Source organism: Acipenser ruthenus, chromosome 60, assembly GCF_902713425.1.
Source record: "Acipenser ruthenus chromosome 60, fAciRut3.2 maternal haplotype, whole genome shotgun sequence".
NCBI classification, from domain to species: Eukaryota; Metazoa; Chordata; class Actinopteri; order Acipenseriformes; family Acipenseridae; genus Acipenser; species Acipenser ruthenus.
The window spans coordinates 3,130,258-3,155,465 of NC_081248.1; the positions used below are offsets into that span (position 1 = coordinate 3,130,258).

General features: G+C 41.0%; 1 long non-coding RNA gene across 1 annotated transcript in view; it reads right to left on the bottom strand.

The window, feature by feature from the left end:
- Positions 1 to 358: 358 nt before the first annotated feature.
- Positions 359 to 25,208, bottom strand: part of LOC131725066 (uncharacterized) — a 43,304-nt gene continuing 18,454 nt past the window's right edge. The window contains exons 3-4 of the long non-coding RNA XR_009320417.1: positions 4,541 to 4,603; positions 359 to 605 (exon numbers count right to left, since the gene is read on the bottom strand). This is a non-coding gene — a long non-coding RNA (uncharacterized LOC131725066). The remainder of the gene's footprint in view (positions 606 to 4,540; positions 4,604 to 25,208) is intronic.

Consider the following 25,208-nt stretch of genomic DNA (forward strand, 5'->3'; position numbering starts at 1 on the left):
GAAAAGCCTACTATAATATCGTCACGCACTACACTAACTACAGCAAAGTAGAAAACCAGCACACTACACCAGCACGAGACTCCTGGTTACAAACCAATTATAATATCTTCACGCACTACACAAACTATAGCTATGTGCAATACCAGCACAATCCACCAGAGGGAGACTCCTGTATAGAAGTCTAATATAATATCTTCATGCACTAAACTCAGTGTAGCAATATACAATACTAGCACGAGACTCCTGTATAGAAGCCTACTATAATATATTCATACATGGAAAAGCTTTGGCCATAGATGGAGTATAAGACTACACACTACTGGGTATCTGGTAGTGGGATGAACTGGACTCACCTGAGCTGCTGATAGGTACATCCAGTATGTTATCGATGGACTGAGTCTTAGCCACCTAGGCAGAGGGGAGACGAGAGAGATGATTTGTTTACTCTGGGGGCGTGGCCTCTCTCCTGTACTCCGAATGGCCTCCTGTAGCTCCTTCTCCAGACTCCATCCTCTGGAAAGGGCCAGGGCGGTGCTAGCCTTGATCTCCATTGGCAACTCAAAATCCTGACCAATCACATTGCAGCTGGGCGGAGAGCAGAACACCTGAGAGGAGAGACGAGAGGGAAAGGAGAGGATGAGAGAGGGAGGGAGGGGGACAGAGCTAGATAGATAGATAGATAGAGAGAGAGAAAGAGAAGAGGATGAGAGGGAGAGGGTGAGCAAGGGAGGGAGAGAGGATGAGATAGAAGGGAGAGAGAAGCTCACAGCACACAACTTTATACCAAGTACAGACAGGCACAGAGTCAGTTAGGTACCTGTGTGGTGAAGTTGTCAGTCTGTGTGTCTGCTCACACCCTGCTGGAGGTGGAGAGAGCAGTCACTGGACTAAAAGAGAATGGGAGAGAGAGAGAGAGGGGGTAGACAGGAGAGAGAGAGAGAGAGGAGACCGTTGGCGGTCGGAGAAGAGAGAGATGAGACCTGCTAACATCTGTTAGATGAGCTCCTAATTAAAAGATAATTTAAATTATTTTCTAATTAAACAAAGGGCTTAAAATATACAGTGCCTATAGAAAGTCTACACCCCATTTCAAAATGTTCACCTTTTGTTGCCTTATAGCCTGGAATTGTAATAGCAATCTTAAATTAGCTCAGGTGTAACCAATCGCCTTCAAAATCACACACCAAGTTAAGTGGCCTCCACCTGTGTTAAATTGTAATGGTTCACATGATTTCAGCAGTTCCTGTAGGTTCCCTCTGCTGGGTAGTGCATTTCAAAGCAAAAACTCAACCATGAGAACCAAGGCGCTTTCAAAAGAACCCCAGGACAAAGTTGTTGAAAAGATCAGGGGATGGGTATAAAAAAATATTAAAGGCCTTGAATATCCCTTGAGCACGGTCAAGATGATTATTAAGAAGTGGAAGGTGTATGGCACCACCAAGACCCTGCCTAGATCAGGCCAGCCCTCCAAACTGGATGACTGAGCAAGAAGGAGACTGATCAGAGAGGCTACCAAGAGGCCAATGGCAACTTTGCAAGAGCTACAGGCTTTTATGGCCAAGACAAAGTCAAAGTGTGCATGTGACTACAATATCCCAAGCACTCCACAAATCTGGCCTGCAAGAAAGAAGCCATTGCTCAAGAAAGCCCACCTTGAATCCCGTTTTGAAGTATGCAAAAAAACACTCAGGAGATTACAATTTAGTCGGACGAAACTAAAATGGAACTTTTTGGCCTAAATGCAAAGCGTTATGTTTGGCGCAAACCCAACACAGCGCATCACCCAAAGAACACCATCCCTACTGTGAAGCATGGTGGTGGCAGCATCATGTTATGGGGATGTTTCTCATCGGCAGGGACTGGGGCACGTGTCAGGATAGAAGGGAAAATGAATGGAGCAAAGTACAGAGAAGTCCTTGAGGAAAACCTGCTGCCCTCTGCAAGAAAGCTGAAACTGGGACCTTTCAGCACCTCAACAACCCAAAGCACACACGCCAAGGCTACACTGGAGCGACTAAGGAGCAAAAAGGTAAATGTCCTTGAGTGGCCCAGTCAGAGCCCTGACCTAAATCCAATTGAAAATGTATGGCATGACTTGAAGATTGCTGTCCATCAACACTCCCCAAGGAACTTGACAAAGCTTGAACAGTTTTGTAAAGACAAATGGTCAAATATTGCGAAATCTAGGTGTGCAAAGTTGGTAGAGACCTATCCCAACAGACTCACAGCTGTAATTGCTGGCAAATGTGCTTCCACCAAGTATTAACTCAGGGGAATTATCCAATTATGATCTTTCAGTTTTGTATTTTTAATATATAATTTTATTCTCAATAAAACCTTTTTTCCCCCTTAACAGTGTGGAGTATGGTGTGTAGATAAGAGGAAAAAAATCCTCATTTAATGCATGAAACTCTGAGGCACTGACACAACAAAATGTGAAAAAAGTACAAAGGGGTGTAGACTTTCTATAGGCATTGTAAGTAAATCAAAATATATACTGAACTAAACCATACAAACAAAATAAATGAACTGGAATACAGGAGGAAAGACAGAAAGAAAGAGAAAGATGACAAAGGCAGACGGTAAGTCTTACAATTAATTCTAAAATAATATTTATTATAAATAAATATTAACTAAAACCCAAGATTACTACATATACAGTAGAGTCACTTAAAATGACAGACAACACTCAAGTGACAGTTGGAATATTTCAATTAGAATTGTAGCAGTTTTTAAAATGTACAGAATTGTAGCAGTTATTGGTTGTCATGGAAACCACAGTGCATGCAATCAGCAGTGAGATATACTATACTGAAGAGATCAGAAAAGCACAGGCAAGAAACCAAGACAAACTTAAAGTTCAGAGAGAAAATCCTGAAACCCTGTATTCAAACTACACTGACAGGAGAGGAAAACAAAGAGCAACCTCATCCTCTACACAGAGCACCCCAGAGCCTGGCACACTGCCTTCTGAAAGAAATACAGTCATACTAAAAAAAGGGCAGCTGCAATAGAAGGAAGATTACTGTGGGGGAAGAGCCAGACCCAGAAAGTACAGTCACAACAATAAACATCTACCATAATAGAACTGAACTAATCCAGGGAAGTGAGGCCAGCCTCAACTTCTTAGAGGAAGCCTTCCAGGGTGTGAAAGAGGAGGCTGAGAGAGTGAAAGTACACTCAGATGACACCAAACTGAGCCCCACGAACCCATGCATTGCTCTGATCAACAAGGACACAGCCCCAGCAACCGACAGCACAACAGCCCAGACAGCCACTGCCACTGACAGCACAGCCCCCGACTCCAATCAGCACTCCCCGTAACCTCCAAACCCTCCCTGCTCCATCCAGCACGTTAGGGAGAGCCTGTCCCTGCTGGAGTTGGATTTTGCAGAGAGCTCACACTGGCCAAGCTCACCGAAGCCAGCCTCACCCAGCAGCTGCGAGATGAGGTGAGCCAGATAAAGAGGGAGAGTAGGGCTGCAGTCAGTGAGCTGAGGGCCAAGGTGAAGGGACTGCAGCAGGACATTCAGTCCCCGAGGAGCGAGCTAACAGAAGTGAGAGACCAGATGCAGCAGAGAGAGAACCCTCACCAAGGAGCTGCACAGCCTAAGTGAGCAGCTACACATATACAGCACCCCTCCAACCCCCATACCCCACGCTCCAGCACCCCAATGCACACTGCAACACCAGCCAGCAAAACCACACCCATCTCCACTGCCCCACCACACACTGACCCTCCCCCTACACTCACTAACAGTGCCCTATCTACTAACAGACACTGTTGGTCAGGCATTCCACCCCCCCCCATATCCTCCCCATCCCCCATCCACCCCCTAGCAACAGCCTCAAAGCAGCACAGTGCAGAAGTGGCCTTACTCATGGATTCTAACAGAAGTACCTCGATGATGGAGGCTCTTCCCTGGCCGGCGAGTGAACAAGATCTGGGGCCATATTACAAAAGCATCCTAAAAAGACATTTTTATCTTATTTTTCAGAGATAGAATGTCCTCACTACAAGTTTAGGAGAGTTGATATTACAGAAAATACTCTGCTAGCATATGACAGAACGTTCCTAACTTGGTCATGTCCTAAGTTTCTTTCCTAACATTAAGGGGGGGGGGGGGGGGGGGGGGGACACGGACACATTTCCTATCTGACGGTTAGAAGAATACATGTATGTAGGTTGCCACAGAAATTACACATAGTTGTGTAATGTTGTTCATAATGAACATTACACAACTTCACTGGAATACTTACAAAAATTAACAGATTAAACAAATTTCACAGTCAACAGTCATTACTACACTGTTGTTTTTATTTTAATCAGAAAGGACACTGACTCTTCAACACTTCTAAATGATATCTACTGTATTGGGCTGCTTCAGAGAACTTTTGAATCCTCAGCAACCCACTGACCTGCCCAGTGGTGGTGACTACCTATGTTGTCTGAAGCGAACTACTGTAGCAGTTAAACAGTGTGTGCTGGAAAGCTTGTCAGAACATGGGTGAAGTAATAAGAGCGCAGTGGCAGTCTTACCTGACAATTTCCCGTCTTCTTCGGCTTTGTCAGCTCTGTCATGTAAAACGCAGTATAATATATCTATAACAAAAATGGAATCAATGGAAAAAAAAAAGTTAGAAAAACGCAACAACCGTTTAAAGGGGCGATATCAAACACAAAAGCCCAAGTTAAGAAAAGTAATTGGGGCAACCTTGTCAAGCATCAAGCAAATAGGCACAATTGGAAAGGTGCTGGGGCCCAGCATTCACACAATTCTTGCTCTAACCTGGCGCCTTTTTTTGATCACTTCGCTCCACTTGAAATGCTCTTTGTATGACTTACAGTGACTGAGACACATACACGGAGACATACAACAAACACACACACTCCGTGTGTGTGCAAGTCTCAGTTACTTCAAGTCATACAAACAGCATTTCAGTGGCGCGATAAAGTGGAGTGAAGCAATAAGAAAAAGGCACCAAGTTAGAAGCAAGAATTGTGTGAATGCTGGGCCCCAGCACCTTTCCAATTTTGCCTATTTGCTTGATGCTTGACAAGGTTGCTCCAATTACTTCTCCTAACTTGGGCTTTTGTGTTTGATATCACCCCTTTAAATAGCTGTTGTGTTTTTCTAACTTCATTTTTTACATGGACAATGTTTTTGTTATAGATAACTTTTTTTTTACTTCAAATAAAGAATAAAGTGAGGGAAAGATATTTGAGAATGTGCATGGTAAATACAGACAAGAAGCCAAGAGTAATAAATCAAGTAAAAGAACAGTAATGAGAAAAGATTAGAAAGTAAGATAGTGGTATATAAGGGACTTCTTGACTGTTGAAAGTGTAAAGATTTTATTAGTTTGGTTGCAAATGTACATCCACCAGTGGTAAAAACTATGTATATTTTGGTAACTTGATTTTTATGCAGGTACAAAAGTAAAATGTGATGAATGGTTAAAAATGTACATATGAATGTCAGTGCTAAAGGGCAGTATACTAAGAGATACTGCAATTGGTAGAATGCAGAAAATCCCTGAAGTTTTTCACCGAATCTCCAGTGCCAATACAATTCATACATTAACTTCATCAATCCAACGAAGAAATGTGTAATATCCAGCTTGCAGTGAAGAAGTCATAGAACCATCCACTTTCCCACAACGTGGTGTGAGAAACAACGTTGTTTTCATAACAAATCCACCAAAACAATTATTATAATTTTATTTCTTAGCAGACACCCTTATCCAGGGTGACTTAGTCGTAAACAAAAACACATTAAGAATCACAGTACAAGTTTTAATACAATTAAGAGCAAGATATAATACAATGACTTCGGTTCTAGCAAGTACAAGTATATAGACATCATATATGACAAATGATTCAGTAACAGAGCAGATAAGTGTCAGTGATAGTTACATCAGGATATCATTAAATATAAAATACTACAGATTAAATAACACTGGACAGATTACATAACACTGGACAGATTACAGTACTCAAGTACAGGATTAAATGCAGTAAAATAGGGAGCAGATAAAAGCAAGTAAAGCTTATTAAGGAAGTGATGTGTCCAGAGGGAAAAGAGGACGCCTGCAGGTGCTGTCTGAAGAGGTGAGTTTTGAGGAGGCGCTGGAAGTTGGTCAGGGACTGGGCAGTCCTGCGGTGCAAGGGAGGAGAAGGAGCGGGCTCTGGAGGCAGGGGAGCGTATAGGAGGTACAGCCAGTCTTCTATTGCAGGAGGAGCGGAGAGGTCGAGTGGAGGTGTAGGGAGAGAGGAGGGTCTGGAGGTAACTGGGTGCTGTCTGGCATCTGTAGACGAGTACAAGAGTCTTGAACTGGATGTGAGCGGTGATCGGAAGCCAGTGGAGCGAGCGGAGCAGTGGAGTTTCATGGGAGAAGCGAGGCAGAGAGAACACCAGGCAAGCAGCAAAGTTCTGGATGAGCTGGAGCGGACAGGTGGCAGACGCAGGGAGGCCAGCCAGGTGGGAGTTGCAGTAGACTAGGCGGCAGAGTAGCAGGGCCTGGATGGCGTAGTTTGTGAGAAACGGTCGGATTCTTCGTATGTTGCTCAGGAAGAAAATCGACAAGTGCGTGCCAGAGTGGAGATGTGCTGGGAAGACGACAGGCAGGGGTCCAGGGTGAGACTGAGGTTCTTATCTGAGAAGGAGGGAGAGAGTGTGGTCAATTCCAGAGGAATGGAGAAAGATAGATCAGAGGGGGAGGGAAAGAAAAGGAGGTCAGATTTAGAGAGGTTGAGTTTGAGATGATGCAAGTGCATCCAGGAGGAGATAGCAGACAGACAGGTAGATACAGGAGGGGACGGTGGAGCCGGGGGGGGGGGGGGGGAGAGAGAAATCTGAGCATCAGCATAGAAATGGTATGAGAAACCATAGGATGCAATGAGGGGGGCCAGGGAGCGAGTGGAGAGAGAACAGGAAAGGACCCAAGACTGACCCTTGGGGGACTCCTGTTGAGAGAGAGCGAGGTGTGGAGGTTGCTCCACGCCAGGTTACCTGGCAAGTGTGGTTGGAGGGGTAGGAGGAGAACCAGGCCAGAGCAGTGCCAGAGATTCCCAGGTCAGCGAGAAAGGATAGTAGGATAGAGTGATCGACAGTGTCAAAGGCAGCAGAGAGGTCAGGGAGAATTAGGACAGAGGAGAGAGTGGCAGCTCGGGCAGAGTTTAGTGAGTTAGTGACAGACAGGAGGGCGGTTTCAGTGGAGTGAGCAGAGTGGAAACCAGATTGGAGATGGTCGAGCAGAGAGTGGTTGGACAGGAAAGCAGAGAGCTGGCGGTGTACAGCCTGCAAGGGTTTTGCAGGGGGAGACAGGATGGTAGCTCTGGAGGGAGGTGGGGTCATGGGGGGTGTTAGAGTAGGCGGATATCTGACATTTTAGAAGAGAAGAAAGAGGCAAAGTCGTCAGAAGAGATAGGAGGGGGGAGGGTTTCGGAGGGACGAGAAGGTAGAGAATAGTTTACGTATGTTGTTAGTGGAGGCTTGGATTATAGATTGGAAATAAGAACATCTAGAAGGGGAGAGTAGAGGAGAAGGAGGAGAGGAGGGGAGAGAGCGGTAGAGGTCTAGGGCAGCAGGGAGTTTGGTTCTCTTCCATTTCTTTTCAGCAGATCGCGGTGTGGTTCTTGCTGAGCAGAGCACAGAGGAGAGCCATGGTTGGGGAGGGGACAGGAGGCGAGGGTGGAGGTAGCAGAGTCTACAGAGAGTTGGGAGAAGCAGTCGATAGGAGGGAGGTGAGCAGTGGAGGCAAGGACAGAGGGAGAGAGCAAAGGTTACGGCGAGAGGCGACCGTGGGGGTAGGAGGAGCAGGGAGAGACGGAGAAAGATGAAATTGTGATCAGAGAGGTTCAGAGGGGTGACAGAGTGGAGGGGCAGCAGGCCCTGGAGAAGGTGAGGTCCAGTTGACTGGGTGGGGGTGGGGGGGAATGGAGAGAGACAGAAGTCAAAGCAGTGAAGGAGAGGGAGGAATCCGGTAGAGTGGCTGGGGATGGGGAGAGAGGTGATTTCAACATCCAACAGGACAGTTGGTAGACAGAGAGGGGCGGGAGGAGAGTAGATAGTTGAGTTCGAGAAAGTGAGCGAGAGGTCCAGGGGGATGGTACAGTACAATTACAGGGAGAGGTTGGTTGGACAGCATGAAATTCAAAGGTGTTAACAGAAAGTGAGGAGAGGTCGGAGGGGACAGAAAAAAAGAGTAAGGAGGGAGAGAGGAGAAGACCAGTCCCACCTCCCCGTCCAGTGAGATGTGGGGTATGGGACAGGACTAGTAGTTAGTGTTATCTGGGGACAGCCAGGTTACAGTGAGATCAAGGAAAGTGAGAGGAGAGGTGGGAGGCAAAGGCAGAGATGAAATCCACTTTCTAAGCAGAAGAGTGACAGTTCCAGAGTGCACCGGGGGGGGGGGGGGGGGGGGGGGGGGAAAGAGGCAGAGGGATGAGGTTAGAGGGGTTGGAGAAGCAGCAGCGAAGAGAGGGTAGAGGACAAAAGTTAGCGGACAGAACAGGGATGTGAGAGACAGTCATAGCAGGACAGGCAAGACAAATAGGCACAGTGGGAGTGTGGGGGTACATACCTGACTAGTAGATGGCGTCTTCCAGAGCGCTGCTAGGTTCGAATCTTTTCCCAACAGTGTCTCTAAGCTGGACTCCCACAGCTAGACTCCCGGCTCTTTTGTTGCGAGGCTCTTCAGTTTGTTGGCACTTCATGCTGGCGTACAAAATAGCCTAACTGACTAATAACAATTAGGTGGAAAAAAAGCTGTGTGGAAACCAATCAAATCGCAAATCAACCTCTATTCAATAGAGGAAAACATGGCAGCAGGCACGATAGGTGTTTAAGAATATGCTTCTCAGAGCCAAATGCTATACTGATTCCTTTGGGGCTATATGATGAATTGAAATATATTATTATCACTAAGACATAGCCTATAAACCAGGTGTTTAAACACGTAGGCTATTTGTCACCCTTTTCAAACATGTCACTGAATTTATGATTCTAAATGTGTTCAGGTATTAAACACATTGTGGCTTATTTTATATACTCTTAGACCTGTGAATTGTAACACTTAATGTTTATACGCGTTAACAGGGTTTTTTTTTTTTTTTTTTTTTTAAAAACATACCATTACCAATGTTTATTTCTGGAGCAATGGGTAAAAAGAACAGTGTGTCCCCCACCTGGTATTGAACCTATGACCCTCCAGTACATAGGGAAGTGCCCTAACCATTACACCACTGCCATATTGCCAAATGCAGGCACAAAGTCATGGCTCACTAGTGTCATATTGAATGACTAGTAGGCTACGAGTATAGGCTGATATTTTCTTTCTTGTAAACACATATTTTATATATTATATACATTTTTTTTTAATCCCCCCCCCCCCCCCCCTCCTCTCCTCAACTTTTATATGGGTAGGCCTATACAGATATCAATTGTTCTGGATAAAAACATCAGCCAAATCAATTGACATGTATTTTCCTGGCTTGCCATTTATTAATTTATGCAAGTTTAAAAATTAAACATTTGAACAGTTACCCAGTGGTGCAGTGGTTTAAACCGTGTCTGTATCACAGCCTAGAACTCGTTGCTAGTTGCTAGTTGCTAAAATTGAAAATTACTTGTATGGTAACAATATCCTGGGAGACAGCCAGCATGGTTTTAGGAAAGGGAGATCATGTCTAACTAACCTGCTTGATTTTGAGGATGCAACATTGAAAATGGATAACTGCAAAGCATACGACATGGTTTATTTAGATTTCCAGAAAGCTTTGACAAAGTCCCGCATAAAAGATTAATTCTCAAACTGAACGCAGTAGGGATTCAAGGAAATGCATGCACATGGATTAGGGAGTGGTTAACAGGTAGAAAACAGAAAGTACTGATTAGAGGAGAAACCTCAAAATGGAGTGAGGTAACCAGTGGTGTACCACAGGGATCAGTATTAGGTCCTCTGCTATTCCTAATCTACATTAATGATTTAGACTGATATAGTAAGCAAACTCGTTAAATTTGCAGACGACACAAAAATAGGAGGAGTGGCAGACACTGTTGAAGCAGCAAAGGTCATTCAAAATGATCTAGACAGCATTCAAAATTGGGCAGACACATGGCAAATGAAATTTAATAGAGAAAAGTGTAAAGTATTGCATGCGGGCAGTACAAATGTGCATTATAAATATCATATGGGAGACAGTGAAATTGAAGGGAACTATGAAAGACCTAGGAGTTTATGTTGACTCAAATGTCTTCATCTAGACAATGTGGGGAAGCTATAAAAAAGGCTAACAAGATGCTTGGATATATTGTGAGAAGTGTTGAATTTAAATCAAGGGAAGTAATGTTAAAACTCTACAATGCATTAGTAAGACCTCACCTAGAATATTGTGTTCAGTTCTGGTCACCTCGTTACAAAAAGGATATTGCTGCTCTAGAAAGAGTGCAAAGAAGAGCAACCAGAATTATCCCAGGTTTAAAAGGCATGTCGTATGCAGACAGGCTAAAAGAATTGAATCTATTCAGTCTTGAACAAAGAAGACTACGCGGTGATCTGATTCAAACATTCAAAATCCTAAAAGGTATAGACAATGTCAACCCGGGGGACTTCTTTGACTTGAAAAAAGAAACAAGGACCAGGGGTCACAAATGGAGATTAGATAAAGGGGCATTCAGAACAGAAAATAGGAGGCACTTTTTTACACAGAGAATTGTGAGGGTGTGGAACCAACTCCCCAGTAATGTTGTTGAAGCCGACACCCTGGGATCCTTCAAGAAGCTGCTTGATGAGATTCTGGGATCAATAAGCTACTAACAACCAAACGAGCAAGATGGGCTGAATGGCCTCCTCTCGTTTGTAAACTTTCTTATGTTCTTATGTTCTTATGTTATTGGGAAATATTCCCTGCCAAAATTAGAAATAAATCAATAAATAAAAACAGACCTTTATTAATTCATATATTTCGATATTTATTCATGCATTTCACAATTTCCACTTTGCTTTTTACATTTTGATGTGACGCTCACCATTTCTTTTTCGATGTGCCAGAACTGCTTCTGTCAATCACAGCCAGTGGGTGGTATCAACGACTCCATTGGCTGGCAGAGATTGTTTCACCCATAGATACAGTTCCAACCCCTCCTCCAGCAATGCTATGCAACACAATTGATGTCAATCTGACAAGGTTTCTCAAAGTTATACCACTGCTGCGAGTTACAGATATTTTATGCTTTATTGAGTTGACTGAAATATCCAACATTTGTCCTTGTTTTGCTACTCTAGCACTCCAATTTCACTTTCGTAAGTTAGAAACTGGGAGATGGGGTCCGGTAAAAATGCTTTATTTATATAGCCCATCGTAAAATTACCAAAACACACCACACACACACACACAAATGCCCCCTTGCCCTACTAACACGGGCCTAACATTATAATAACGATTACACTTAAATATGTCATAGTTCCGAGATTTGATTAGCAAGTGTCATTCAGTTTTGCTGTCAATTATTTCAAATCAAGTAGTGAGACACTATAATTAACATGTTCGATAAACTAGTTTTAGTCAAACTTGTTCGAATTTCACTATAAACAAGCAATCAACTATTGGGTTAGCCAATGGGCAGCATCAAAGCCAATGGTTAATCATCAGCCAATGGAGTTGTTGATACCGCCCACTGGCTGTGATTGACAGAAGCACATTGAAAAATAAATATGGAGACCACATTGAAAAAGAAATAGCGAGCATCACAAAATGTAAAAAGCAAAGTGGAAATTGTGAAATACATGAAAATAAATATCAAAATTAATATCGATATTTATTCATTTATTTCTTTGTAATTTTGGCAGGGAATATCCTCCATAATATGTGCTGTTTCAAAACAAATACATAGCTTAATGTAACTGGTATGGATATCAAAGTGCTTACGTTGCCTGGTTTATTTTGATGTAGACCAGCATGTGAAACCGAGTCAGGCCGTTTTTGTCACTGTAACCGGATAACTGCTGATTTGAAAACCGGAAGCTGGAAATGCAGTCGAACAGAGCAGCACCTACAAAAAGGTACCACGAAATGTTCCTGTCAGGAGAACACCTCCGGTTATTTATTTATTTTTAAATAACAAAAACGCTTATTCGCTGCCAAACATGAACTACTTTAGATGTATAATGGCTGCAGTTTAAGATACTGACCTTAGGTTTAGGGTTTCGGTGTTGGGAGAGGATTATTCATGGTTTTATTAACAATATGACAACCAATCAGAGTGCAGTGTCCTGACGGGAACATTTGGTGGTACCGTTGTAAGGACAGCTTGAGCAGATCCTGCTCGGTGCAAACTCGTCAAGCACGGATGCAAGCATCAGAAGTGGGGGAATTTAACAGCTGACCCGCGGGGCAGCGGGCTAAAGCGTGTCTACCAGCGTAGAATTCTCATGCCGCAACTTCAAACCTGCAGGGGTTTTTTTCCGCGAGATGTGCTGTTTTAAAACAAATTCCGTAATATAACTGGTATGTGTGTCAAAATGCTTGATTTCTCTGGTTTATTTAGGAGGTTTACCAACATGTGAAATGCCACGACTGGTACATATCCCGTTCTTTAGTTATTGTTTTCCCTAGATCGATCACTACATACTGAAACGAAACCTGACCTGGCTAGGTTGTGCTTTAACTGGATTGAAACAGTGGCGTGTAGCTACCACCACCTTTGGTTAGGGACGGTCCGGATAAATAACCCCAGATGTAGAATGGTACATAATTATGGTAGCTAGGGAAAACAGCGAAGCACCAGGAAACAGCTATAACCAAAAAGGATATCTTTACTTTTAAAAAAGGAGTATAAAAATGATCTGGGTATACAATTTAGTACAGGCACAGTGACAATGGTAGAAAAACAGTTACAGCAACCAACAAAAATGTTTGATCCAATCAGTTCTCATAGAACAAGTCAAATTACTATCTATCTATCTATCTATCTATCTATAGCAGTTAGACCTTCCGTTAAATTACTATACAGCAATAAACCAAAACTTCAATATAAAACAAGTGTTGGTACACAAACCAATATAAAAAAATTCAAATCCTAAGAGAAAAACCACACAATCAAGAAACAACAACTTCAGTGCAAAACGATCACACCCACATTTCAATTATAACAAACAGGTTAGATTAATTGCTGTATGGATAATTAGCAAGACAATGGTAACTCAAATCACTAGGCACAATTGCTGAGTATCACCTAGCGGAGATTAGCGTTTTTAAGAAGTATCCAGGTTTTAGTAATCAGGTTACCAATACAATCAGTAATGCATAAACTATTCAGTAACAATTAACATTACGTTTAGAAACCAGGTTATATTATAATCAACATGTCATACCCAGCCGGTGTAGATTAGCAGCAAATCAATATTACGTTAAAACTAGATTCCATTATATTAATAATTCATAAACCATTCAATGCGTATTAACAACCAGTTAACATTACGGTTTAAACCCAGGTTATTGTATCAGTAATTCATAAAACCATTCAGTACATATTAGCAGCAGTAAAAGTTGTATTTAAGCAAGCCCAATTATCAGTAGTTCATAGACTATTCCGGGCGTTTCAGCAGTATTTACAAAACCGGTTATTTGTTTAAAAACAACAATACATGCACTACGAGGTAGGAAACCGATTCGAATGTCCAGAGTTATCCGTATGTTATTGCACGTAACCCAGCAAAAAGACAAACACAAGCAAATACAATAAAATAATAAATAAAATACAGAAAGAAAACTTCCCTCCAATGACAAGTCCCCTCAGAGTCTCACACAGCGCGCAGTTCGATTCAGTTCGTTGTTACGTTTCAGTTCGGTTAAATTCCACAGGCAGCCCCGACAGTCAGCGACCCCTCAGCAGCACCACCACCAAACAGCTCTCGTCGTCCAGCCTGTAAATTGCTTTTATCCAGTTTGTTTCTAATTATTCAATAACAACAAGTACGGCGTCATTGGTCGTAATGCTCGGTCCAATTGAGGTTGCCAATGTTTCATTCAATGCGTGACTGAGCCGGCTGGCTCGTCACACATACATCAAATAAAGAACGGTGATGATGATGACGATGATAAAGAAGAATGACAAATTTTACCTAAGTTTGATGACTTATATCTTAACATACCTCAATGTGTATAAGAGGTATTTACGTATTTTTTCACATTCGGTCTAAGAAAGCTTAAAGCTTTATGTTTAAAGTGTAATGGTACTTCTAAGTTATTTAGTTTTGCCGCTGCAACATGGTCAAAACAGCAAAACTCTTGGTGCTGTATAGAGAGTCTCGGCAGTTCCACCACGTTTTTATAACTTGTACGAGGAACTACAAAGAAAACAACGCCGAATCAATATTGGTCAGAATAATGGACATATTCAAAAGGGCATAATAATAGAAGAATGCTTTAGACCGCCAAATTCAAAAGCCGAGCAAAATAATCTGTTATACAATGACATTAGAAATGCGTGTAGAAAAGGAGAAGCCATACTAATGGGGGATTTCAACTTCCCCCATATAAAATGACGGACGAAATTGAAATGGTGGAAATGACAAATGACTACTTCAAACACAATTTGTCAAGGCACCGACTAGAGGGGAGGCATGCCTTGATTTGGTCTTTTCAAATAATGAAGACAGAATAACTAAAACAGAGGTCAGAGAGCCATTGGCAAACTCTGATCACAACATGGTCTCATTTGAAGTGATTTTCAAAACCCCAAAAGTAATATCTAAAGCTAAGGTTTATAATTTTAGAAAAGCAAACTATGAAGGTATGAAAACAGAGACTAACAGAAGTAGATTGGAGTAAAATAGAGAAAACATCCACAGAAAAAGGATGGCTGTTTTTTAAATGTAGTACTAGAGGAGCAAAACAATTACATCCCAAAAGTAGACAAATCTAAATCTAAAACAAAATGGCCAAAATGGTTTAATAGATCAATTAAAAAAAATATTCAGTGAAAATAGGCACTTTACAGAGCATTTAAAAGGGACCAAGAACAAAGTACACAGAAAGAGTACATGGAACTGCAAACACAATGTCAACCCTGGGGACTTTGACCTGAAAAAAGAAACAAGGACCAGGGGTCACATATGGAGATTAGATAAAGGGGCATTCAGAACAGAAAATAGGAGGTACTTTTTACACAGAGAATTGTGAGGGTCTGGAACCAACTCCCCAGTAATGTTGTTGAAGCCGACACCCTGGGATCTTTCAAGAAGCTGCTTGATGAGATTCTGGGATCAATAAGCTACTAATAACCAAACGAGCAAGATGGGCTGAATGGCCTCCTCTTGTTTGTAAACTTTATAATTTTGAATATAGAAACTGAAGATGTTGAAATGCAACAAGTAATGTCTCCGTATGCAATTCTTCGATGTTCCACGGGAAGTACGAGTTACTGTATAAAGCAGGAGGCGCAGGATTGCAGAAAACACCTGCAACAATATTATTTGATATATTGTGTTTTTCCCCCCCACCCCAACATAAGGTGGCCAAATAAATGAAGTTTAACACAGCACTAGCTTGTACTTTAAAACATGTTATGCCTATTTAAGCAAATTAGAAAAACAGTAACGATAACAAGATGCACTGTTTTTTAAAACCATTAAATCTGTTAACCTGTTCTGCAGTCCTAGTGTACCCACACCAATATCGAAAACCATTTCCATCACTTCACACCAATTTAAATCAATTAATACCGACCATCCAAAAACTGTCTTTGGATAGCAAAACCATTCATTTTCACCAAAATATTAATTTTCATATTTAGGAGTACAGACACTTTTTTCAGAAGTTCAAAAGACCCCGCTTTCACTGAAAATGGAGTGAAGGACTGGAGAAATCTAAAAAACTTCATAAACATTCGTAATCTATCACCAGTGTTCTGAAAGGTGACATTTGTTCAAATAGTCAAAGGAAGTAGGTTCTGACTAGCAACACACTTAAATTCTCATAAAAAGGTGGTGCGTGAAAACACATTATCTACAAAAATATTTTGCCACAAGTTCTGTAAAATCAGATGATTCGGATCAAGCTGTTTGTATACATAACAGCAATTTGAATAAATGTAGAAATTGTTTAGAGGATGTTCCAGCAAGGGAATGAGCGAAAAAGATTCAGAGTTTTCGTCGACTGCCTACTCCAGCGGTATGGGGGGCTAAGATCGGTGGGATGAATTGACATTAAACCAACAAAGCATCGTCTCCTCGAATGACATTTGAATGCCAACTAAATCCTGTATCTGTACTACAGTGTTGATTTTGATATCCCAGCTGCCCTAGCGGTCTGGCAGTTGCGCAGTAGGAAAACGAGAAATATGTTTGTTAGACCTGCTTTGTGTGCTTGCAGGGAGAAAAAAATAAATTGATCTAATCTCAATTATTTTTTTGTGTTGATCGGAACAATTTCTTGTTAGGGTTTGGGCAATTTATTTTTGGGAGGCTTAGCCTCCCCAACCCTCTTTTACGCGCCGCCTATGCACACTGTTCCTGTTCTACAGCGCCCTCACAGAGATTGTTGACTAAGATTTATTGGCTCTGTCGCACATACGTAATGTGCACGTGAAATAATAATTTATATCTGTGGCACTATTACACTTGCAAAAAAACCCCACCATTCTACTGTACCAGACTAAAGTGGTTTAAACACAACAGTAAAATTAACTTTGAAAAATGCATAATTTCAGCGACTGAAAAGACCTGCAAATGCAATTACTCTTGTCATCTCTGCAGCATGATGTTTAAGATTAAAAACATTACTTCAGTATCTTTATCACCAAAAGATCAGCTTCAGTATTAGTTTAAATAAATACATAAATAAAAAATGAACACATTTTAAAATATTTAACCTTTCAAGAGGCAATGCTGTATAAAAGTACCAGGGGTCATAAATGGAGATTAGATAAAGGGGCATTCAGAACAGAAAATAGGAGGCACTTTTTTACACAGAGAATTGTGAGGGTCTGGAACCAACTCCCCAGTAATGTTGTTGAAGCCGACACCCTGGGATCCTTCAAGAAGCTGCTTGATGAGATTCTGGGATCAATAAGCTACTAACAACCAAACCAGCAAGATGGGCTGAATGGCCTCCTCTCGTTTGTAAACTTTCTTATGTTCTTATGTTCTTATAGCCTATGCTTTGGATATCTTATTAAATGAGATACAATGGTGAGCAGTATTTTAAATTGCACAGTTGCCATCGTTAACAGACCAAACCTGAATATATTTGCTACAGAAAAAAAGCATTATTTTCTAGTCAAATATTAAATACCTATCTTCATAACAGGCTAATAGTGTTCCTTTATGCAATGGAAATACTTGCGACTGGAAAGGAACATGGGCCTATATTAATATTATTCGAAAGAGTAATTATTTTAAATAAAAACGCACACACTCAAATAAGCACTTTAATATAAATGGAAAGAGACTCGCCTCAAATAGCATTTCTTTTTTTATCTATTTAAACTATATTTTTATACATAAAGGACATTAGTGTCTGGGTTGGGCCTGCATTTGTTGTATTTTAACACATTAATGCCTCTACAAAATCACTCATGTCTTAATATTCTTAAACTATAACCAGAATAATGTTATCATTGATGCAACCCAACCCACGTTTATTTTCAGCGATGTACTTGATATATATATTTTTGTTAAATTTAGCTAAATCTGTACATCAGTACATGCCTCCGAAAGAAATCTGAAAATCTTTCTTTTTTGATATTTTTTCCTGCCCTCTGTCATTACGGCCGTGGCAAAGTGGTTAGTATTGCGCAGGTGTAGAGGTGATGCAGTGCTTAAACAACGACAATACTGGTTGTTCAGCCATTGACAATACAATGGCTGAACAACCAGCTCACCTGCACAAATCAAAACACTGCCCCTCTGGCTGAACAACCAGCTCACCAGCACAATCCAAACACTGCCCCTCTGGCTGAACAACTAGCTCACCTGCACAATCCAAACACTGCCCCTCTGGCTGAACAACTAGCTCACCAGCACAATCCAAACACTGCCCCTCTGGCTGAACAACCAGCTCACCTGCACAATCCAAACACTGCCCCTCTGGCTGAACAACCAGCTCACCAGCACAATCCAAACACTGCCCCTCTGGCTGAACAACTAGCTCACCAGCACAATCCAAACACTGCCCCTCTGGCTGAACAACTAGCTCACCAGCACAATCCAAACACTGCCCCTCTGGCTGAACAACTAGCTCACCAGCACAATCCAAACACTGCCCCTCTGGCTGAACAACTAGCTCACCTGCACAATCCAAACACTGCCCCTCTGGCTGAACAACTAGCTCACCAGCACAATCCAAACACTGCCCCTCTGGCTGAACAACTAGCTCACCTGCACAATCCAAACACTGCCCCTCTGGCTGAACAACCAGCTCACCAGCACAATCCAAACACTGCCCCTCTGGCTGAACAACTAGCTCACCAGCACAATCCAAACACTGCCCCTCTGGCTGAACAACTAGCTCACCAGCACAATCCAAACACTGCCCCTCTGGCTGAACAACTAGCTCACCAGCACAATCCAAACACTGCCCCTCTGGCTGAACAACTAGCTCACCTGCACAATCCAAACACTGCCCCTCTGGCTGAACAACTAGCTCACCAGCACAATCCAAACACTGCCCCTCTGGCTGAACAACTAGCTCACCAGCACAATCCAAACACTGCCCCTCTGGCTGAACAACTAGCTCACCTGCACAATCCAAACACTGCCCCTCTGGCTCAACTAGCTCACCAGCACAATCCAAACACTGCCCCTCTGGCTGAACAATCAGCTCCCCTCTGCACACATAAAACACTGTTCACCCCGACCCTCTCTGTCCAGCTTGCCATCACCACCACTCGCCAGAATGCCTGGGACATCCAGCTGTGGCGATCTGCTGGCTTGCCGCACTGCTGTGCAGGAATATACCAGCTGTACCCCTGTGCTGCTGATGCTCCGCCAGGAGTTCCGGACGCCCGCTGAGCTGCTGTTTGGCCACCCGCCAGACACCAAGGAGGATGCCCCCAGTCCAGAATACACTGTGTCACTCCAGCCTGTGGGCTTCTGCCAGAGGCGGTACTACAACCTCTGGGAATGAGGGCATCACTTTGTTGCCGGAAAGCTGATCTGGGTATACAGATCCCCTGATATAAAACAATCTGCAATAGTGCCCAGCGATTGTGGGCACCGTAGTCGCTATCTGTTCCCGCTGCCCTCCACAACGAAGGCACTCGCTTTGCCATCTCCAAGACGGGACAGCCTGGGCCTTTCTATTGGATTATATCTTGACAGGACTATTGCTTAATCTGCATGAATGTTGCAATAATAAAAGAGCTGTCGCAATACAGAATTTGTGCACTTGGATTCTTACCGCTGCTACAATAATTAATATATATACAGCTCTGGAAAAAATTAAGAGACCACTGCAAAATTATCAGTTTCTCTGGTTTTACTATTTATAGGTATGTGTTTGGGTAAAATGAACATTTTTGTTTTATTCTATAAACTACTGACAACATTTCTCCCAAATTCCAAATAAAAATATTGTCATTTAGAGCATTTATTTGCAGAAAATGACAACTGGTCAAAATAACAAAAAAGATGCAGTGTTGTCAGACCTTGAATAATGCAAAGAAAATAAGTTCATATTCATTTTTAAACAACACAATACTAATGTTTTAACTTAGGAAGAGTTCAGAAATCATTATTTGGTGGAATAACCCCGATTTTCAAGCACAGCTTTCATGCGTCTTAGCATGCTCTCCACCAGTCTTTCACATTGATGTTGGGTGACTTTATGCCACTCCTGGCGCAAAAATTCAAGCAGCTCGGCTTTGTTTGATGGCTTGTGACCATCCATCTTCCTCTTGATCACATTCCAGAGGTTTTCAGTGGGGTTCAGGTCTGGAGATTGGGCTGATCATGACAGGGTCTGGGCTGATCAGGTGGTCCTCCATCCACACCTTGATTGACCTGGCTGTGTGGCATGGCGCATTGTCCTGCTGGAAAAACCAATCCTCAGAGTTGGGGAACATTGTCAGAGCAGAAGGAAGCAAGTTTTCTTCCAGGACAACCTTGTACTTGGCTTGATTCATGCCAAAGCTGCCCAGACCTGAACCCCACTGAAAAAAACCTCTGGAATGTGGTCACGAGGAAGATGGATTGTCACAAGCCATCAAACAAAGCCGAGCTGCTTGAATTTTTGCGCCAGGAGTGGCATAAAGTCACTCAGCATCAATGTGAAAGACTGGTGGAGAGCATGCCAAGACGCATGAAAGCTGTGCTTGAAAATCAGGGTTATTCCACCAAATATTGATTTCTGAACTCTTCCTAAGTTAAAACATTAGTATTGTGTTGTTTAAAAATGAACATGAATATATATATATATATATATATAATGACAAAGTATAAATAAGTGTCAGTGTTGTTAAAAAGCTTAAGGATGTTTGAGTAATTGAGTAATCATATCACTTGTACAGTAATATAATACAACTCTTAAAAGACTATTAGATTTCAACTTAAATCTTGAACAACACATTATATTAGTCATATACATTACAGTGTACATGGTTATTTTAGTAGACTTGGTGTTTATTTAAGAAGATGTTGTCAATGTGATTGGTTTTGACGATGTAATGTATTGTACTGAAATAGATGGACCAGTTTGAACAGGACCATCCGTTTCCCCATCAGCTGTCCCAGAGTCCCAACATTTTCCCCCAAAACCTTAAAAAAGACAATTTGTAAACACACCACCTAGCACTCCTTAGATAATTTACACAAACAATCGCCAATCACTGGAATATGGCATGAACAGTGATCTACAGAAATAATTCCTGTTTCATGTTGCAAAACACAATCATCTCAAATGATTCACAAATTAGAAGATGGAAAGTTGTACTGTGCTCGCACCAATGCTGAAGCCATAGTGATTAAAGTACTAATGGCTCCACTTGCAATGGAAGACTTTAACAGTGATCCACTCTTCAGAAAAAGTACTGGTAACCAACAGTAAAGGTAGGCCAAGCTTATACATACGATCCACATTAAATATGTCCTAAATTATTGGCACCCTTGATAAAGAGGAACAAAAAAGACTATACAATTAATATCAGTACTGAGCTATAATGTATTTGACCTTATTAATGATTCAATGGAATCAAACAAAATTACACATTTCTCAAATTATAAATTTATTTAAAAAAAAAAAAAAAAAAAAAAAAAAAAAAAAGTGACAAATTATTGGCACCCTTGTTTTCAGTACTTTGTGCATCCTCCTCTTGAAAGGATAACGGCACAGAGTCTTTTTCTATAATGTTTAATGAGATTGGAGAATGCATTGGGAGGGATCTTAGACCATTCCAACATACAGAATCTTTCCAGATCCTTGATATCCTTTGGTCTGCGCTTATGGACTGCCCTCTTCAATTGAAGCCACAGGTTTTCAATGGGGTTCAAGTCCGGAGACTGAGATGGCCATTGCAAAATGTTGATTTTGTGGTCAATTAACCATTTATTTGTGGATTTTGATGTGTGCTTGTGGTCATTGTCTTGCTGGAAGATCCACTTGCAGTCAAGGTTCAGCCTCCTGGCAGAGGCAACCAGGTTTTTGGCCAAAATGCCCTGGTACTGGACAGAGTTCATGATGCTGTTGACTTTAACAAGGGCCCAGTGGAAGCAAAACAGCCCCATAACAAAGATCCACCACCATATATTACTGTAGGTATTAGGTTCTTTTCTGCATACGCATCCTTTCGACGCCAAACCCACCCCTGGTGTGCGTGGCCAACAAGCTCTATTTTCGCCTCATCGGACCATAGCACCCGGTTCCAATTGAAGTGCCAATGCCGTTTAGCAAACTCCAGGTGCTTACGTTTGTTGGTTGTTCTCAAATAAAGGCTTTTTTTTTCTGGCAACCCATCCAAACAGCCTATTGGCATGGAGGTGGTGTCTAATTGTGGATTTAGAGACTTGGTGACCCCAAGATGCAACCAAGTTATGTAATTCTCCAACTGTGGCCCTTGGATTTCCCTTTACCTCCCAAACCATCTGCCTCACTGTGCGTGGGGGCAAGATACACTTGCGTCCTCTACCAGGCAAGTTTACCACTGTTCCAGTGGTTTTGAACTTCTTAATTATTGCCCTAATAGTGGTAAGTGGTATATTTAGTTTTTTAGCTATTGTTTTATACCCATTACCTGATTTATGAATGTCAACAACCATTTGTCTCTTCATATGTGAGTTCTTTGCCTTTTCCCCATACTGATGGATGACAAACGGATTTCATACGCGTGTTACCTCATTTTTATACCCCAGTGAAACAGGAAGCCATGGAAGGCCACAAAACAGTTCCTTAAGACAGAGATGAACTTAAAGTAGAATGTTAATGCAGACTTCATTTTATTTATAAGAATCTTTAGGGGTGCCAATAATTCTGACACCTATCTGAGAAAAAAAAAAGAAAAACACTGAGCAATTGTATTAGAATAAAACAATATGGTTTTACCTTATATTTGATGCATAAAATACAGCTCATTACTTGTGTTGTTTATTTTATACAGCGTTTTTTATTCATCTTTATCAAGGGTGCCAATAATTTTGGAGGTGACTGTGCTAAGTAATATGTTCTAGAATAAACACATTGTATGAATTACTGTACCAAATTAAAAGTAGGCCTATGCAAAATGACCTAGTAAAAATAAAAGCAATGCATATGGTTAAGTTACATTTATCAGCTTTTGCTAACTTGTCAAAATACGATACCTGTACCAAAATGTCATCTGTAGCTATAAACTTAAAATAATGTTATATAATTAACATTAGTTAAATAAGCAATATCAACAACATGACAAATAGTATCGGAACTCACAGGCAAGTAGCTGTATTAATAATAATAATAATAATAATAATAATAATAATAATAATAATAATAATAATACTACATAGAAATCATTACTGCAGTTCCCATATATACCAAATCAGGTGTTGTGAAAATGTAATACAGTATTTTGGTAATTGTTCTAGGTCTACGAATTGATATATGGCTAAAATATATCATACTTTGATCATGTTCTTTATTGAGGGTAGGCACATTTGATGTTGTTGCCAATTATTTCTCCCAATTTGGAATGACCAATTATTTTTAGGCTCAGCTTACCGCTACCACCCCTGCGCTGACTCGGGAGGGCAGGGGGTCGCTGGTGCGTGGTGAGCAGAGGACACCCTGGCTGACCTAACCCTCCCTCGTCCTAGGCGGCGCTCTGCCATTTGAGAGCCGCCTCCTGGAAGCTCCTGTCCTCAGTCGGCAAAGGAATAGCCTGGACTTGAATTCGCGACGTCCAGACTATAGGGCACATCCTGTACTCCATACGGAGCACCTTTACTAGATACACCACTCGGGAGCCCCAAGGGGGTCCTTTCTATATATCAATACGACATCGGGAGCACAATATATAACAGAGGTAGCATTTCTATACAATGTTGCTCACACTACTTGGTTGTATTACCGGTCGTATTTCGCCAAAACCATTTTACTTTGTGTATAAACGACAGGAGGACCACAGTAATTTCCTTCATTGAACTTATGGAAACATGGCTGCTCTAATTTATGCTGTGTATTTAAAGAACATAAGAAAGTTTACAAACAAGAGGAGGCCATTATTTTTTTTATATGTATATACATTTACTAGGATTAGCTAAAAATAAAAATCAATCATATTTGTGTTCAGTATATGAACCTGTAGTAACAGCGAATATTATAATCGTTTTATAATAATAAAACAATCAGATCTTTATCCCTTATAATTTTCTGTTATTGCATTAAGTGTTTATTTTATTATTTATTACTCAACACAATTTGCTGTTTTGTTACATTTGTGAAGTGTCTTTATGGGCGCTATATAAAAAGTAAGAAATGAAGTAGAAAACTGACCTACATAAAAAAAAAAAAAAAAAAAAAAAAACTGAAAGAAATGTACGAGTGTTCGATTTAAAAAACATTCACGCGCACAAGCAGACTGAGCGAGTTTAAACCAAGAAACTGCTCGAGCTGAGTCACAGAAATTGGAGACAGTTGAACGAAGGGAAGAAAACATTAGATAAATTGATAAATTTGACAAATAATTGTATATAAATAATAAATAATTGTATATAGTGAGAGTTAGTTATAGTTATTTATTTTGTACTTAATTTGAAGCAGCCCTTTTAACAAGGTAAGGTTATTTAATTTAATCGACTGTATAGCTAGGCTATATCATTTGAAAACTAAACGATAAGTGTAGCTAGACATGCCAAGTACAAGTATTTAATTATTATTATTTATTTATTTATTGTCAAGGGTGTCAGTGTAAGGGATTTTTCAACATCGACTATTATAAAAAAAAAAAAAAAACATACACGCTTATGGTATACTTTTCTGTCACATTTATCATTTGACCTATATTATGTTTACTATAAGATAAAATACCGGCAGGAAAAAGTTAGTTACCTTGAAAAAGATACTGCTATATGGTTCTCATGTTACTATGAACCTCAATACCCATCGGGGACGAGGCAGAATTAAGCCCCCCACATATGGGAATAGTTTCCTAATGGTGGATAGAGATTTTACTTACCTGCCTATATTTATATATTTTTGTAAATATTGCTTTTTTATTATTATTTTAAATCAACATAATACATACCAAAAATGATACATCTGGCAGAATTTTGTGTTTTGTGGTATCAGTTATATTACGTATTTTCAAGGTTTTGAAAGGTCCCAGTGGTGTTGTGGCTCCCCATAAGCACCGCCCTGTAGTGTATGTGGCTAACAAATACCAGAACATAACAGAGAACACTGACAAAAACAAACAGAGCACATAATAAACACTAAAAGAAAATATATTACAAATAAATAAATACATTGTTGTGGTTGTTTATTTATGTAGGATAAGTATTGCATGTAATTACAACAACGTTTTTAGTTCTTAGCAGCAGTTACCCAGCAAACAGGTAACGTAACCGTCATGTTACTTGTAGGTTGTCTTTTGGTTAGGTTATTACAGAACGTTCTGCAAACCTTCGGCAACGTTATTAGTATATTCACCTTGCCAACAGAAATGTGTTTCATTGTCATTATAATGTTGATTTGCAATTAATTAGAGTTGAATGATGAAGAGTGAAAACGTAATCTT